At 36.7% G+C, this 15,977-nt stretch overlaps 1 pseudogene; it reads left to right on the top strand.

The window, feature by feature from the left end:
* The first annotated feature begins 707 nt into the window (after positions 1–707).
* LOC122817307 lies at positions 708–14,247 on the top strand (annotated as a pseudogene).
* The last annotated feature ends 1,730 nt before the right edge of the window (positions 14,248–15,977 follow it).

Raw genomic sequence — 15,977 nt, 5'->3', positions numbered from 1 at the left:
AGCCGTTGGCTATGTCTAGGGGAATTATTCGGGTGTTCAATGGTGCCATTAACACCATTGTTGTTATTAGTTCCAGGGTGTTCAATGTTATCAGGCCTCCCCCTTTCCCCGTCTAAAGACGTAACACCTGCAGACAAAGTTGAATTAGCAGTGGACTCACCCAAAGGTGGAAGGGGGTATGCAGTCTTGTTGGTATAATCCCTCCGATCACGTTCAAGTTTCTTATTTTTAACTAATTTCATTTTTTCGACAGCCTGCTCTATACTATTAAAAATGCAAATACATTTGTATTTATACCTCAAAAAATCAACATCATTTTTGATTAGTGCCTCCAAATCAAATAGTTCATTCTTAAGCTGTTCAGCTTGAGAAACATATTGGTCAACAAGTAGTGTCAGAAATTCACAACCCTGTTTGTCAAACAGGGCTAATAACTCTTTATGAAATTGTGAATTGCAGACTAAACCCGAGGGGAAATGCCACTGCCGTAACCCCTTTCGGGACATTGGATCTAGAAATATGTTCACGTAAATAGACAATTTCAAACTGCAATTTCTTATATTTAAAGAGTTTAGCATCAAATTTCTTCAAACTATTCACAATGGTATGCACCAACAATTAATTAACCGGGTCACTAGCACCATTCATAACAGCAGCACTGTAAGTCAAATGAATAGAAGAGTTAAGACAATCCGTTAAGGAAGGTAATGTACAAACCCCAGAAACATCACTTGGGGAAGTTGCAGCCACCGTACTACAAATATGGTTGTTGCTGGAACCTGGAATGTTCAACGGTACAGTAGCCCCAGTCGTTGTAAGGGGATCCAAGGAGATATTCGAGAATGACAACATAGACCTCAAATCAACAGTAGAATTTGGTCTATAGGTTGAGCTCACCATATTAGAAGTAGGGACACCAATATTATTCAATTTTGATGCCAAATCATCCACTCGAGTGGTAAGGTTTTGAATGAGTAAAGTAAGGTTCCCAATAGCACTCGTAGCAGCCTCACTCTGTGCATTACTCATCCCTTCTTGAGAGAATAAAGGTAACGAATCATTGTTACATCCACTTGCCATATCCATATGTAAAACAAACACAAACTAAACCTGAACTAAAACAAAAGGCAAGGAAATAATCCAATTTATTACTCAATCCAAATAAATGTAAGCGCTTTTGGACGCACAATGTGCAACCTTCTTCAGACAAACCATTCAAAAAATCAAGGGTTTAAAAACCAACACTTAATGACATCATCACAACTTAATCATATGTTAAAGCAACGACTCTCCCCTTACCATAAATAATGTACAATACATACAATATAAAACTTCTATACAAAAATCCCTATCTAATATACGAATTCGAAATTATAACATATGATTAAGTTGTGATGATGTCATTAAGTGTTGGTTTTTAAAGCCTTGATTTTTTTGAATGGTTTGTCTGAAGAAGGTTGCACATTGTGCGTTCGAAAGCGCTTACATTTATTTGGATTGAGTAATAAATTGGATTATTTCCTTGCCTTTTGTTTTAGTTCATGTATGGATTACTCCACATAAATAACCCTTCTTTTATTACCCAAAACAGTGTTCCATAAATGACACACAAAAACAGATTCAACCTGAAATTCAGACACTTAATAATCAAACATAAATCATACAAGTCAAAATGTCTGCCCCGTTCAAAATTAATTCTTAATATTATTGCATTTGGTTCTAAAAATAACATTAGCAAATTGCTTTTGGGCTCCTCTTTGTTGGAATTGCAGTCCCTCTTTGTTGAACCTCAGGAATTCATACTCTTTCTAATCGACATTCAATGCAGTAGGAGTCAAAACTGATACAACTTAGCTCTTTTATCCATCTGGCAAACAGCACTGAAAATGTTTTTCTACAGACAGAAAATAATCCATACATTCGATGCATGGGTCTGCATCCACTTACTTAATAAAATACACTCCAAATTTGCTGCACCCGAGGGACGACAGGAAGCTCTATTAAGGGCTTTACTTTAACTGCCTTTTTAAATGGCTGTTGTACTTTGTGCTTCATGATTATAAGATGAGTAATCTGCTCCTTTGAACAGTATCAAGTCTGTCCTATTTTTTTGCCTTAAAAAGTATTTCATAACTTCTATTCCCTTCCATGCAGCTAGGTGTGTATTTCTGTTGGTTTAAATCATTAAGAGGATTAAGATGTTTTTTCTTAAAAATATCTAGATGAGACTTCAGTCGTTTCCTTTTAAAAAAGAAATGTGATACATTCATATGTCCTAAAACATGCTGCTCTGTGTCCATGTTCTGCATCTACTGAAGGATTTCACAAGCCCTTATAAATGCCTTTTTAGTTGCTGGCAGAATTTCTGGGTTCCCCAGTCCACCTCCGTTTTCTACCCCTGATCCCAGCATCCTCTTGCCTTCTCTTTGTGTCCCCCCCTGTCTTTTTCTCACTGTTTTCGTTTGCAGTTCTTTTGTCATTGTTGCTGTAGTCCAGTTGCGCTTACTGCAGCTTCTGCCAAAATATTTTGTCCCATTCATAATCCTTAACTTCCTGCAGTCCAGTGGTACTTTCTGCATCAATTTCTCCTACAGTTCTTGTTTGTTCAGCAAAAACATGGACTGTCTCAGGAGCCACTCACTACATGATGGTATTCTATTGTCCATTTACTCCAGCAATACAAGTAAAAACCATTGCCTTCACTTTCAGTCCCACTGCATACACTCACTGCTGGAAAATCCCTCTGTAGTGTTTACACAACTCCCCACTGCTCCCTAATTAGGTTAATCGATGTGTCCTCCTCATCCAGAAGAAGATAAGAGAATATCCTTAATATCCAGGCAAAATGTCCCCTAGTTAGTATAAACATTACTACCTGAAACATGTCATCACAAGACCAGTGTGATCTACTCAATAAAAAATAAAATCTTCCCTCCATTCTGCACAAGTGACCCTGCCTCTCTGTTCCACTTCAGTTCTACCATCTATCTGCCTTTTCATGTTGCCTTGGATCTGTATCATATCCTCCCATTTCCTTGCTTTTCTGAACTCTAATTTATGCATTTCCAGTGCTTTGAACCATTACTGTCATACTGTGTGATGTCTGTTCCTCGTACTATTTCAGTAAATGTTCACTGGATGATATTCTACCGACCAGTCAAGTAGCTGTTTTCACTGAAGTCCATCTTGTTAAGACCACCTCACTAAATTGGGAATCAACAAAAAAAAAATGCATAACTTACCCTGAGGCTTTGCAGCCTCAGAATTCATTATACTAGTTAAGGGGTACAGGAGATCCCACACACGTATGGCTGTGGAGGCCTTGTCACCTTTGTAGAAACATTTTTGCAGCTGTTGGTTTATTGGGGTGGGTGAAAGTCAATCAGGTTTCTCTGAAGCTGAGTTCAACCAAATCATATTCCCACTGCACGCTGTCAGCCAATTTGATATCACTCTTGCAATATGGTGTCCAGAACCAAGCACAGTATTTCAGATGAGGTCCTGGGAGTGTCCTTGTCGGAATGATTTAACCTGCACACCTGGAAAAGAACAAACTGTTCTTTTCTCCTCAGCTATTGTTCCCATTCCCTGCTTATATGATTTAGACTGGAAATGATTTCAACATCTATATCTTTTTTTGCTCTTTGTCTTATAGTATATCTTCTGAATACCTGTCATTCCTTAGTTCATTCCTATAAATCTACAGGAATGTTTCACACTGGGGATTAGTTACCATTTCTCAGCATACTTAACATTCCTCCAAACTGTATCACACCAAACTCTGCCTAACATGTCACTGACTATCATTTGATCTTTGTGTTGTGAGTGGACAGGATAGCCTTAACCCTTGGTCGTAGTGCAATATCTCACACATAGAACTAACCCCAGCAGCCAAGTAGTCACTGGCTTTTGATAACAACTGCATCCTATCAGCTAATCAGTTTTCTGTCCACTGCACCAACAGTGTGGTTAATGATATACTGGCTTACATTCAGCTTTGTCACTTTCTGTCGTGTACCTTATCTCTATAATTTCTAGCTGCATTTACATGCAAGTATTACCTCTGCCTCCTAGCATCATTTTTATCTTAAATTAATTTCTCAAGGATCTTGGTTGTATCAACAAGGATCAGTCCACCTACCCAGTCAATAAATAATTAAATGAACTAAACCTAAGCACCAATCTCATGCACTTTAATACTCCTACAGAGCTCAGGAGAGTCACTGTCAGAGGCTTGTTGAAGTACAGCTAAACTGAAAGTAGCTAGTTGTTGTCAAACTTATCAATAACATAGTCATAAGAAATGAATACACTTAGACTGACTTGAATTCATGATGTTACCCTGCTCTGCTACACAATTTATATCCAGGAGTGCAATCAGCCTACCTTACAAAAGTCTTTCCATAATCCTTCCAGGATTAGAGATAAATATGAATGGTTTGCAACTACCTATCTCCTTCCTGAATGAGACATTGTACAAGGTGACTACCACTGCCAGCCTCCAGTACTGTAGTATCATTCCGATCCTCATGGAGTGACATGCACTTTTGTTAGTGAGGGGTCCTCATGGATGGATGAGCTCTTTTCTTAGTGAGGGGTCCTCATGAAGGGATGAGCACTTTTGTTAGTGAGGGGTCCTCATGGAATGACATGCACTTTTGTTAGTAAGGGGTCCTCAAGCAGGGAATGAGCACTTTTGTTAGTGAGGAGTACACTTTTGTTAGTGAAGGGTCCTCATGGAGTGATGTGCACTTTTGTTAGCGAGGGGTCCTTATGGAGTGACATGCACTTTTGTTAGTAAGGGGTCCTAATGGACTGGCATGCACTTTTGTTGGTGAGGGGTCCTCATGGAGTGATGTGCACTTTTGTTAGTGAAAGGTCTTCATATAGTGATGTGCACTTTTGTTAGTGAGGGGTGCACTTTTGTTAATGAGAGGTGCACTTTTGTTAGTGAGGGGTCATCATGGTGTGATGTGCACTGTTGTTAGTGAGGGTTCCTCATAGAGTGATGTGCATTTTTGTTAGTAATTGGTGCACATTTGTTAGCAAGAAGTGCACTTTCATTAGTGAGAGGTCATCATGGAGTGATGTGCACTTTTGTTAGTGAGAGGTGCACTTTCATTAGTAAAGGGTCCTCATGGACTGAAGTGCACTTTTGTTAGTGAGTTAGCTGGTACATATGCCAGTACTTTAAACACCCCTTGAGGACAGAAGTGGCATTCTTGTTCTCTGTGCCTAACTACCCAGAATTCAACTAATTTTTTTCTCTATCTCATTCCTAATCATTTGCCCTCTGCCCCCATCCCTGCCATCTGTCTGTCCAGAATCTAGTTCTCTTTTTCCCATTCTTCCACAAATAATAAGATAAAGCACTCATTTAGCATAATTTCTTCAAAGTTATCTCTTTCTTTCTTTCTTTCTTTCTTTCTTTCTCCAGTCACCCAGATTCCGGTTGACTTTCTTGTATTCCCATGTAGAACTGAAAAAATGTACCTGTCCTTTTCTCATATCTGATTTAGCTCCAAGACTATTATCTACACTTTGTTATTCTTAATTTCCCTTTCCATGCATCCCTTTGTGCCTTCCTCATTTTTGTTCTTTTTCTCCTTCTAGCATGTTTAAGTTATTATTTACTTATGGTGACAATCTTACCTTTACATACTTCCTTCTACTGTTTATACAAATATTCATTTCTTGCGTGCATGCACTGTGCTTTCGCTTTCATTACAATTCCCAGACTTCCCAGTTATTTCCCCGTGTGTTTTGTTCCATGTAGAAATGTCTGTCCACAGTCAGGCACAACCATGTCTCAGGAGCAATAAACCATACTGTAGCATCATCACTATTGCCTATCACCTACTTTACCCCTACAAGATTCCCTCTTCCTCTGAGTTGCTGGGAACCATATTCAGAATATTGCTTTTCTTTTGTAATGCTTCTCACTTTCCATTTAAACCCCATTTTCCTCAATAATTTCTATCATCTCCTTCATTTTTCTTACCCCCTGTGGTGACTATCTCAAAGATGGCACCTGAATGAATGAGGGCAGTCATCGCTGTAATGCTTCATCTTTTTTCCTGCCCTTTAATTCAATGTTTAATTTTTTCATCAATATCATTCCTCCTTGCACCTGGAGATCTTCAAGTCATATCCACCCACCAGATATCCTCAGCTTCCCACCCAGCTTTAAAGCCACCATCTTTATCAACTCTTCTTTTTCATCTTCCTCCTCTTCCTCCACTTTTTTCATAGTTGGACCTCTATTATCATTCCTATCTAGAACTTACTTTCCCCTGTTTTCCTGAAACAGACTATATCCAAGAGCCAGATTCATGATGCCTACACTAAGTGTATACTAAGTGCTCACGATCTGTATTCAAGAACATCCCTAACACATTTTTTATGTTGTCTATTCACTCAGAAAAATTACACTAAGTGTAGACATAGTCTACACATTGTGGTAACATTTATGAATCACACACGATATTTAAGGTTACAAGAAAATCATTAGGAAAACTAAAATTAGGAGGAAGAAGGTGGGACTAATATGTATGTTGTCTTTTCACTCAGAATGGTGTACATTTAGTCAGGTGTTAATGAATCCGGCCTTGGGTAGTTATCCCCTACAGCCTATGCGCCGTACATATGCACATATGCTGTTCACATATTCTGTTACCTGCGTTTTTCTCATCGCCATCATTTTCCTTTCCCCTTTCCCTTCCACTTCCTCTTTGATGCCCATCTGTTCCCCCTTATCTTTTTTTCTGTGCATTGTTATCCTTTTCCAATATGCAAACTATTAGCTTTTTCCTTCCTCTCCATCCATTTTATTTAAAGAGCTCCCAAGTTTAGTACACTGCTCAAGTCTGTTGTTTAACACCTATTTGAAGTCCACATCGAGATGCAGGTCTTTCTTGATATATAATCTCTAATCACTCTATTTAAATCTCAGCCATCTATAACTTAAAGATTTACTATTCACACCAACAGCTCATCTACTTACCAGAACCTCTTACTCAGTCTTCTTATATGATGCTATAGGTTCATAGGTAAGTGCTAGGTTAGCTGCCCTTATGTGCCATTTTAAGCCTATCAATTTCCATTTTAAAGGTGAGAATCAAGCCCTGCATGTTACGATTGTGAAATAAACACTTTAACCATTATACCAACCATCAACCTCGTGCAGCAACAGTAACACTTCGGAAAACCTTATCAAGCCTGCTATATAACACATGCCCTCTACCTTTCATGTGAGATATGAAGACTTAAAGGGGATGAGGGGAAAGATGTTTAAACAACTGCTCAGAATGTGGGAGATGTCAAGGAATTCTTTAAAAACATAAGTTACATGGGCTATGAGTGGAAAAGAAAGGATTTTGCTGTAAATAGACACAGTTCAGGAGCTGATACTGGATAGAGTTGCTAAACTATTGCTACAAGGAACCAGTAATAAAGAGAATAATTAGACAAATATTATACATATTTCATGAAACCAGGCGTTCTCTGCCTAGGCCATGTGGCCCCAGAAACACAATGATGTGGTTATTTCTCTCATTAGCAGTTACTTGTAGCAGGGTCTTCTCTCCCCATCTGAGTTCATCAGCATTGCAGTCATGTTCTTCCTTTCCCCATTCCCACATCCTGTTCCTTTCCCCATTCCCACATCCTTTTCCTTTCCCCATTCCCACATCCTGCACTTTGACTTGTAACACAGATTCATAGGTTGATAAGTAACACTAGGCTAGCTGCCCTTGCAGGACATTTTAAGTCTAGCCAATTTTCTTTTTTTGTGCTGAAAGTCACCTATCTCATTTTGTTACAGACTGGTCTTACTTATCCCATGGTCGATAATTATGTATTAACCCTAATGATACTGAGTATAACTGGTATTATACCACAGTTACTTTAAGAGGACCGGCTAAAGCAGTTAGGAGCTGCTTCTGTCCATTAGTAGTACAGGGAGCAGTCCTCTGTTAAATTTTCTGTTTCCCATCCATTGATCTATGTTGCATTTGAAAATGGGCAAGGATGAACTTTGTTTTATGTGGATGAAGAGTCTGTTCCACAGCAATGGCATCCTCTGCAAAATATACCTGTCCCTCCAAACCATTCTGCTGATGTTCCAGAAGAGGTTTAGATTCCTAGACTGAGTGTTTCTGATGCCATTTGAGTTGCTCATGTGCAGCATAATGTTGAATTTCAAAACATTGAGAACAAAACATCTAAATCCCAAAACACTGAAAACCCAAAACATTGAAAAGTCAGAACATTGAATTTGTAAAAAACATCCTCTCCATCTATAAGAACACCTAACTAACAAACACAATTTCTACTACGTTTTCTGCAGGGGGGGGTCCCATGTGAGGGGCCTCATGTGAGGTTAGGAAATTAACTTTTTTCCACTGTAGTGTGATCTTGGAGTTGGTATATTTAATTTACGGGGTGGCAGAGCCCCCCAAATGGGGGTGCAGGGGGCTTGCCCAACTGCAGAAACATAGTAGAAAATGTGTTTGTTAGTTAGGTGTTGTTGTAGGTGGAGGGGGTCTTATTTACTTATGCAATGTAGTTTTCAATGTTATGAAGCACACTTTCAATGTTCTGAGTTTTCAATGTTTTGTGTTTTCAGTATTTTGAGATTTCAATGTTATGGTCTCAATGTTATGAAATTCAATGTTATGAAATTTCAATGTTATGAAGTCGACCTCTATATATATATATATATATATATATATATATATATATATATATATATATATATATTTTTTTTTTTTTTTTTTTTTTTTAAGGACGTTCTTTAAGAACGCCCTTTGCATTCCAGTTGCACAGAAGCAGAAGATGAAAACAGCTGCATCTGTGCGACTGCTTACTTATGTTTTTTTTCTTTTGCACCCATAGAAGAATTTGAATTCCAGGAGACATTTGGATTGCGGACGAATAGACAAGTTAGAGATAGTTATGTGCGTATGTATGTTTAAGTGTTTAAGAGGTGTTTGTGTGTGTGTGTGTGTGTGTGTGTGTGTGTGTGTGTGTGTGTGTGTGTGTGTGTGTGTGTGTGTGTGTGTGTGTGTGTGTGTGTGTGTGTGTTTGTAAGAAATACGTAGGTAGGTAGGTAGGCAGGGGTGTGTGTGTGTGTGCATGTGCGTAAGAAGTAGGTAGGTAAAGGTGGGGTATGTGCATGTAAGAAATAGGTAGGTGTGTGTGTGTAGGAGGGAGACAGTATACTTTTTGAATGAGTTACTATGCATTCCTTCTGGGAGAAAGCTAGCAGCAGTCTTTATGTAATTTGTTGGGGTGCACTTATTTTAATCAATCATTAAACAGTAGTGGTGGTGGGAGAACTTAACAATGAAGTGGAGGCTCAGTCAACTGAGGTTCAAGTGAAAAATGAAATCATAGTTAAAAGTGCAAACTGTAGCAATAATCTTGGCCCGGTCACAGGGAATGCAGCTGTTCCGATGATACAGACAGAATCTGATCTCACTGAATGACAGACTCTCCTTGCTGTGCTTCAGTTTCTCAGAAAGATCAACCTGCGGGAAGCTGAAAATGCTCTTCGTAAAGAGGCTGGTCTGCATGATATTGGTGATAGTGATCTTAGTAGTGGTCAAGTGGGAGAGTCTGATCTAGGGGAAGCTTCTCTGCTCAGCCGTGTGGTGCCTGGCAGTGGTACTTCAGTCGTCACCGCCAGGGCTTCATGCAAAGGTCTAACATCAGCTGCTGGAGATGGTGCCTGGCAGTGGTACTTTGGTCATCACCACCAGGGCTTCATGCAAAGGTCTAACATCAGCTGCTGGAGATGACCAGCCCAATGTTAGTGTTGTGTTATCTGCGTATAATCAGCAAGGAGATCCCTTTATGTATGAGGAGTATTACAGTGGATTGAAGCATTTTATAGAGTCAGCACTGGACTGTCATCGAGCTAAGCTTTCCCAGCTTTTCTACCCCATTTTGTCCACATGTATTTGGAACTGGTCTGCAACTAACATGAGAATGAGGCCAAGGCTTTCTTTGAAAAGATTCATGGTGATCAGGAATGTTATTATGAATATGACCCCCAGGTACTGTCTGGTTTATCTAAAAACGAACACATGCAGGGAAATGAAACCTTGCTGGATTTCTGAACTAGCAAATTTGTACTGTGACTTTCTCAAGACTCATACCAGCTCTTAAAGAGGCACCTCCAGGAAAGACAGAACAACCAGATCTGGAACATTGTTCAAGAACATCTATACATAGATATATTTGATGGAATGCCTCGCAGCAAGCAGCAGATTGATGCAATGACTGGGAGTTTGGCTAGCGAAGCAAGAAGAGAAGCTAACAAAGTTAAGGTTTACCTTAGTCTTCTTAAAGATCCAGAAATTGAGGTACCCCTGGATGAAGAAAATGATGAAAGGGAACATGAAGAAGGAAAGTCAAAGAAAAAGAAGCCTAAAAAAGATAACTTGGGTTCAAAGAGCAAAAAGCAAGGCCTCAATGCTCCTCCACAAACAAGAATCCCATACTAAAAGAAAATAAAGATTCTTATCTCTGTAGTTCATATAGGCCAATTTCTCTGATTAATAATGATTATAAAATTTTAATGTCTATTTTAGTTAACAGATTTAAACATCGCTAACACATCTCATCACTGAAGATCAAATGGGCTTTGTTTATAATAGACATACTCAAGACAACATTCAAATAATCCTAACCACCATAGATATCTTAAATAGAGATCATCAAGATTTAAAAAGTCTTTGACTCATTAAATTGGAATTTTCTTTTTAAAATTCTTGAATCATATAAATTCCCTATCCAATTCATTACTTCTATAAAAAAATATTTATAATAATAATTTAGCCTAAGTAAAATTAGGACCATTTATGCCTGAATCTATTGAAATTACTAAAGGTACCAAGCAAGGATGCCCAATGGCCCTCAATTTTATTTGCATTAGCAATAGAACCTTTTTCATTGGCAATCCATTTTAATCCCAAAATGAAAGGCATTAATATCTATATATATATATATATATATATATATATATATATATATATATATATATATATATATATAATCAATTTGACTCTAAGATAATGCTATTTGCAGATGATATCTTACTTACTTTAATAAACTCAGAAGAATCCTTACAAGAATTATACTTACTAGTTAAAAAATATTACTGTATCCCAGGATTAAAAATTAGCAGTTCTAAATCTAACCACATTCTGCTAAATAAAAAAAAAACACAATGATAACACTAAATCAACTATAAATGAAATAATTGGGAAACAGGTCATTTCTTTAAAATATTTAGGGATAGTACTATGTAAAAATATTGATTTAACTTTAAATACGAACTATAACAATATTGTGAATGTATTAAAAACTCTTACAGGGAAATGAAATAAATTACATTTAAAATTTGAAGATAGGCTACAATTAATTAAAATGATTCTGTTACCAAAAATAAATTACATTGCTTTATCTATTCCTATATTACCCAGTAAAAGTCTTTTAAGAGAAATAAATAAAATTCTCTTAAAATTTTTATGGCATCCAAAAAAAAATAGAATAGCTTTATCAAATCATATTAGACCCTGGGAGCTTGCAGGAACAAATTTTCCAGATTTAGAATCCTATATTAAAGCTTCTAACCTTAAAACTATCTTAAATTGGATTGATCCAAAATTTTCTTCAGCTTGGAAATCCCTACACTCTACTATTATCCTAAATGAAAATAAATTAATAAAAAATGTACAACTAAATGAACTGAGCAACAAACTTTGGTATGCACTTTGTGTCAACTTACAATATAATATTATTAAACCCACAAATCTAAATTATATAAACTATATTTACAATACTTTTAGAAGTTTTGTCAACAACAATATTGATATTAAACTATGGATATAGTTAATATTCCCCTTTAAAATTACAAAAAAACTTTTTTAATAATATCAGCACAGATACTCTAAGTGATTGGGGAACGAAAAATGTTACATGCTGGTATCATTGCACAATGAACTTAGTTATCCTGGATGCACAAAATGTAATTAAAACATTTAATTTATCAAAATCAGATTGGTTAGCTCTCAACAGCTTACTTCCATTTACTCAAGCTCTGTACAGAACAATAGAGAATTCTTCCTTTAAATTATCACCCAAATTTATATTTCTTATACATGAAATACTACATGGAGAATTTAATTGAAAGAATTTAATTTCAAAACTTTACAAAATCATTATTAACTATAAAACTATTCCTAATCTGAAATTTTGGAATTTTATTACTAAAGATTATACATTGTCCCTAACCTCTGAGAATAAAACTAATCTTTTACATTCCATTAAATTAACCTCTAATTTACAAGTTTGGAAGATTTTTTTCCTGGAAATTCTTGCATAAAGCTTTCGATACTCCTAGTAAAATTGTTAAATTTAATCTTTCTAAGGAGGTAACATGTTGGAGATGCTATCTAAAATGCAAGGCCGATTGGTCTCATGTTTTTTATGAATGCTTTCTCATTAAGAAATTTTGGAAAGAAATTGGTAATTTCCTTCAAGCTATCTTTACTGATTCCTTTATATTATCAAAATATTTAATTTTTCTGAATGTAAATGAATCTATTACAATGAATAACAAAAGTAAATATCTTCTCTGGACAATTTTGGCAGTAGCCAAAAAATGCATTACAAGAAGATGGAAATTGTCCTCCATTCCAACCTTCGAAGACTTCATGATTTTATTGGGCAAAGTAGCAGTAACAAAATAAAAGCTAAAGAACTAAGAATTTTTCCCAGAAAATTGACTAATAATCCTTGGGAGAAAGTTCTCTCTCTTATTAAGACAATGAATCCAGATGTACTTCATTTACTTAATCAAATTGGAAGCAATAATTATTGGATATTGTATAACCTTCTTTATATGTTTATATTATTTTGCTATTCCCTTTTCTTTTGCTCTTGATGCCTTTGTAAATTTGTACATAGTTTATCATAATATGTCATTTAAATTGTATTTTTTTTCTTTTTTCTCTATTGTTGTTGGAAATTTAATAAAAAAGTTTGAGCAAAAAAAAAATAAACAAACAAGAATCTCACTGTCTAAATTGAAAGACTCTGACAAGTTGGATAAGATCATGAATATGAAGGAGGCTGCCAAGCGTATGACTGGGTCCTGATTGCCTTCCTTCCATTTGCTGCTACACATTCCTTAATGCTTATCAGGGCCTCACTGCAGTGGATATCACAGATGACTTGAGCTTGATAGCAGGAGGCTTTGCAGACTCCACATTCTGTGTGTGGAGTGCAACACCAAAGAAACTACGTAGTGTGAAACAATCATCATATCTTAGCATGATAGACAAAGAAGCAGATAATGTCCTGGAAAGGATTATGGATGAGAAAACATTAACTGAGTCAAAGACTTTATATGGTCATACTAGTCCTGTGTATGCCATCAGCTTCAGTCCAGATAGGAACTATCTGTTGTTATGTTCTGAGGATGGTGCAGTTAGACTATGGAGTCTCCAAACCTTCAGTTGTCTTGTGGGATATAAAGGACACAACTGCCCAGTGTGGGATACTCAATTTTCCCCATATGGATACTACTTTATATCTGGTGGTTATGAAAGGGTTGCTCGCCTATGGACCACAGACCATTACCAACCATTAAGGATATTTGCTGGTCACTTGTCAGATGTTACTTGCATTAGATTCCATCTCAACTGCAACTATGTTCTCACAGGCTCTGCTGATAGGACCGTCAGGTTGTGGGATGTTCTTAGAGGAAACTGTGTCAGAATTTTCACAGGACATAAGGGACCAGTTAATGCATTGACATTTGCCCCTAATGGGAGGTACTTGGCTCCTGGAGCTACTGATGGACGGGTTCTGCTGTGGGATATTGCAAATGGCCTGATGGTTAGAGAGCTAAAAGGGCATACAGACACGGTCTATGTGCTATGATTCAGTTGAGATGGAAAAATTTTGGCATCAGGTGCAAAAGCTGACACTCTACACCCCTGCAATTCTGTGAAAGGTTTTGATGACTTGGAGACTGATGGTTTTACCACATTATCTGGCAATATAAATTTGTCAGAAAATTCACAAGAGTTGCTGTTGGGGACTTATATGATAAAATCAATGCCTATAATATATTTCCATTTCTCATGAAGAAATCTCCTCCTTGCAGCTGGAGCATTCAACCATTCAACCAACCACTTAGTTGTTTTTCAGGTAATTTCTCCTGGCCATTGCTGAATAGAAGCAGACGTTGTGAATGCCTTACAGATTACTAATGGATAACAACGTTTTCTATATTGCACTGAAACAGTGTAAAGTAGAAAAAGAGTTATTGCTACATTTTACGTAGCACCATGAAAGGATATGAAATGAAGATGTGATTCTAATGTAAGTGTAGACAAGACAAACTGTTTATACTTGAGGTGATTGTTTATTTCTTTAACTACATTTTTGTAGTCAGTGACTTCCAACTGCAGAATACAGGGGGGTGTTAAGTAGCTGGAATGGGGAACATGAAAGATGCTGTTAATCTACATTACTTTATTTACATTTTTTCATTTACTTTATTTATATTTTAAATGTCATTATCTCATTGTGTGTGTGTATGTGAGTGTGTGTGTGCAATTGTAGATCAAGAAAATCTGGGAGGGTGATACTTTTTTGTTCAGAAGAATTCAAGGTTATATGCACAATATACATATTCAATACATTCATACAGGCAGGTGGACTGAGATTTGAAGGTATCGTTTATTGAAGTGCATATATCAGAGTCGTGTATCCAGCACAGATGTCTTTTTTTTTCTTGGATGTTACATACCTTGCAACTGTACAGGTTTTCGGAGAATGTCTAGATTTTTGTCTCCTATTTTTGGTCCATCTTTCATAAAATTGTGGTTTTCTGGCAAAATAGTGATAAATCATTAAAGACTGAAGTTAGAAAATAATGACAGACATTTGAGTTTCAGACTTCATACCTTTCAGAAAATTCATGCGAATGTAAAACCTGTTATTCTATCAACTTTCTAAGTTTGTAAGTGCAATATTTAAAAATGTCCCTATTATTGGGCCTTTGTCCCACTTTTATTTATGGTTTTGCCCAGATTACTTGCTCTAAAAGGTTGAGAGGTAATTATTTCTCTTATTTTCTGCATACTTCACTTTCTTGCTTTACTATTAGGTCATTTGATGTTACAAATGGAAAAAAAACATTGCATTAGTAAGATGAGGTCTAATAGTGAAAAGACATTAAATATGATTTAAATAACATTTCAGTCTATTAAAACAGTAGGACATTTTGTTCTGATGCTAAAAATCAGCAGTAGAATAAGAAACAAGTTGTTCATCAACAAGACCATAATGCTTGAATGTTTTTGTATATATTTAATGCAAAAGTGAGTGAAACAATATAGATGTTGATATAATATAACTTAATTGGTGCTTATCCATTACTTATTTTACTTTCAAATTCAGATTGTTCATTATTTTATACCTTTTATAACCATTCTTTTCATTTTCATCCTATTCCTTTTTTCTATCAAGTACCAAAGCTGCATAAGTTAGATACAAGTCTAACATCCTCTAATATTTTAGTTTCGTTTTACTAACTGCTTGACATGCATGCAAAAGAGTATGAAATATATATGTGTGTGGTGTGTGATGTGTGTGTGTATGTGTGTGTGTGTGTGTGAGTGTGTGTGGTGTGTGTGTGTGAGTGTGTGTGTGTGTGTGTGTGTGTGTGTGTGTGTGTGTGTGTGTGTGTGTGTGTGTGTGTGTGTGTGTGTGTGTGTGGTGTGTGTGTGTGTGTGTGTGTGTGTGTGTGTGTGTGTGTGTGTGTGTGTGTGTGTGTGTGTGTGTGTGTGTGTGTGTGTGTGTGTGTGTGTGTGTGTGTGTGTGTGTGTGTGTGTGTGTGTGTGTGTGTGTGTGTAAGAGGGAGGTAGGAGTGTGTGTGTAAGAGAGAGGTGGGGTGG

This window comes from Protopterus annectens, chromosome 12.part0 (assembly GCF_019279795.1).
Source record: "Protopterus annectens isolate FY-2018-M chromosome 12.part0, PAN1.0, whole genome shotgun sequence".
Lineage (NCBI taxonomy): Eukaryota > Metazoa > Chordata > Ceratodontiformes > Protopteridae > Protopterus > Protopterus annectens.
This window is presented reverse-complemented; position numbering and strand designations above follow the sequence as displayed.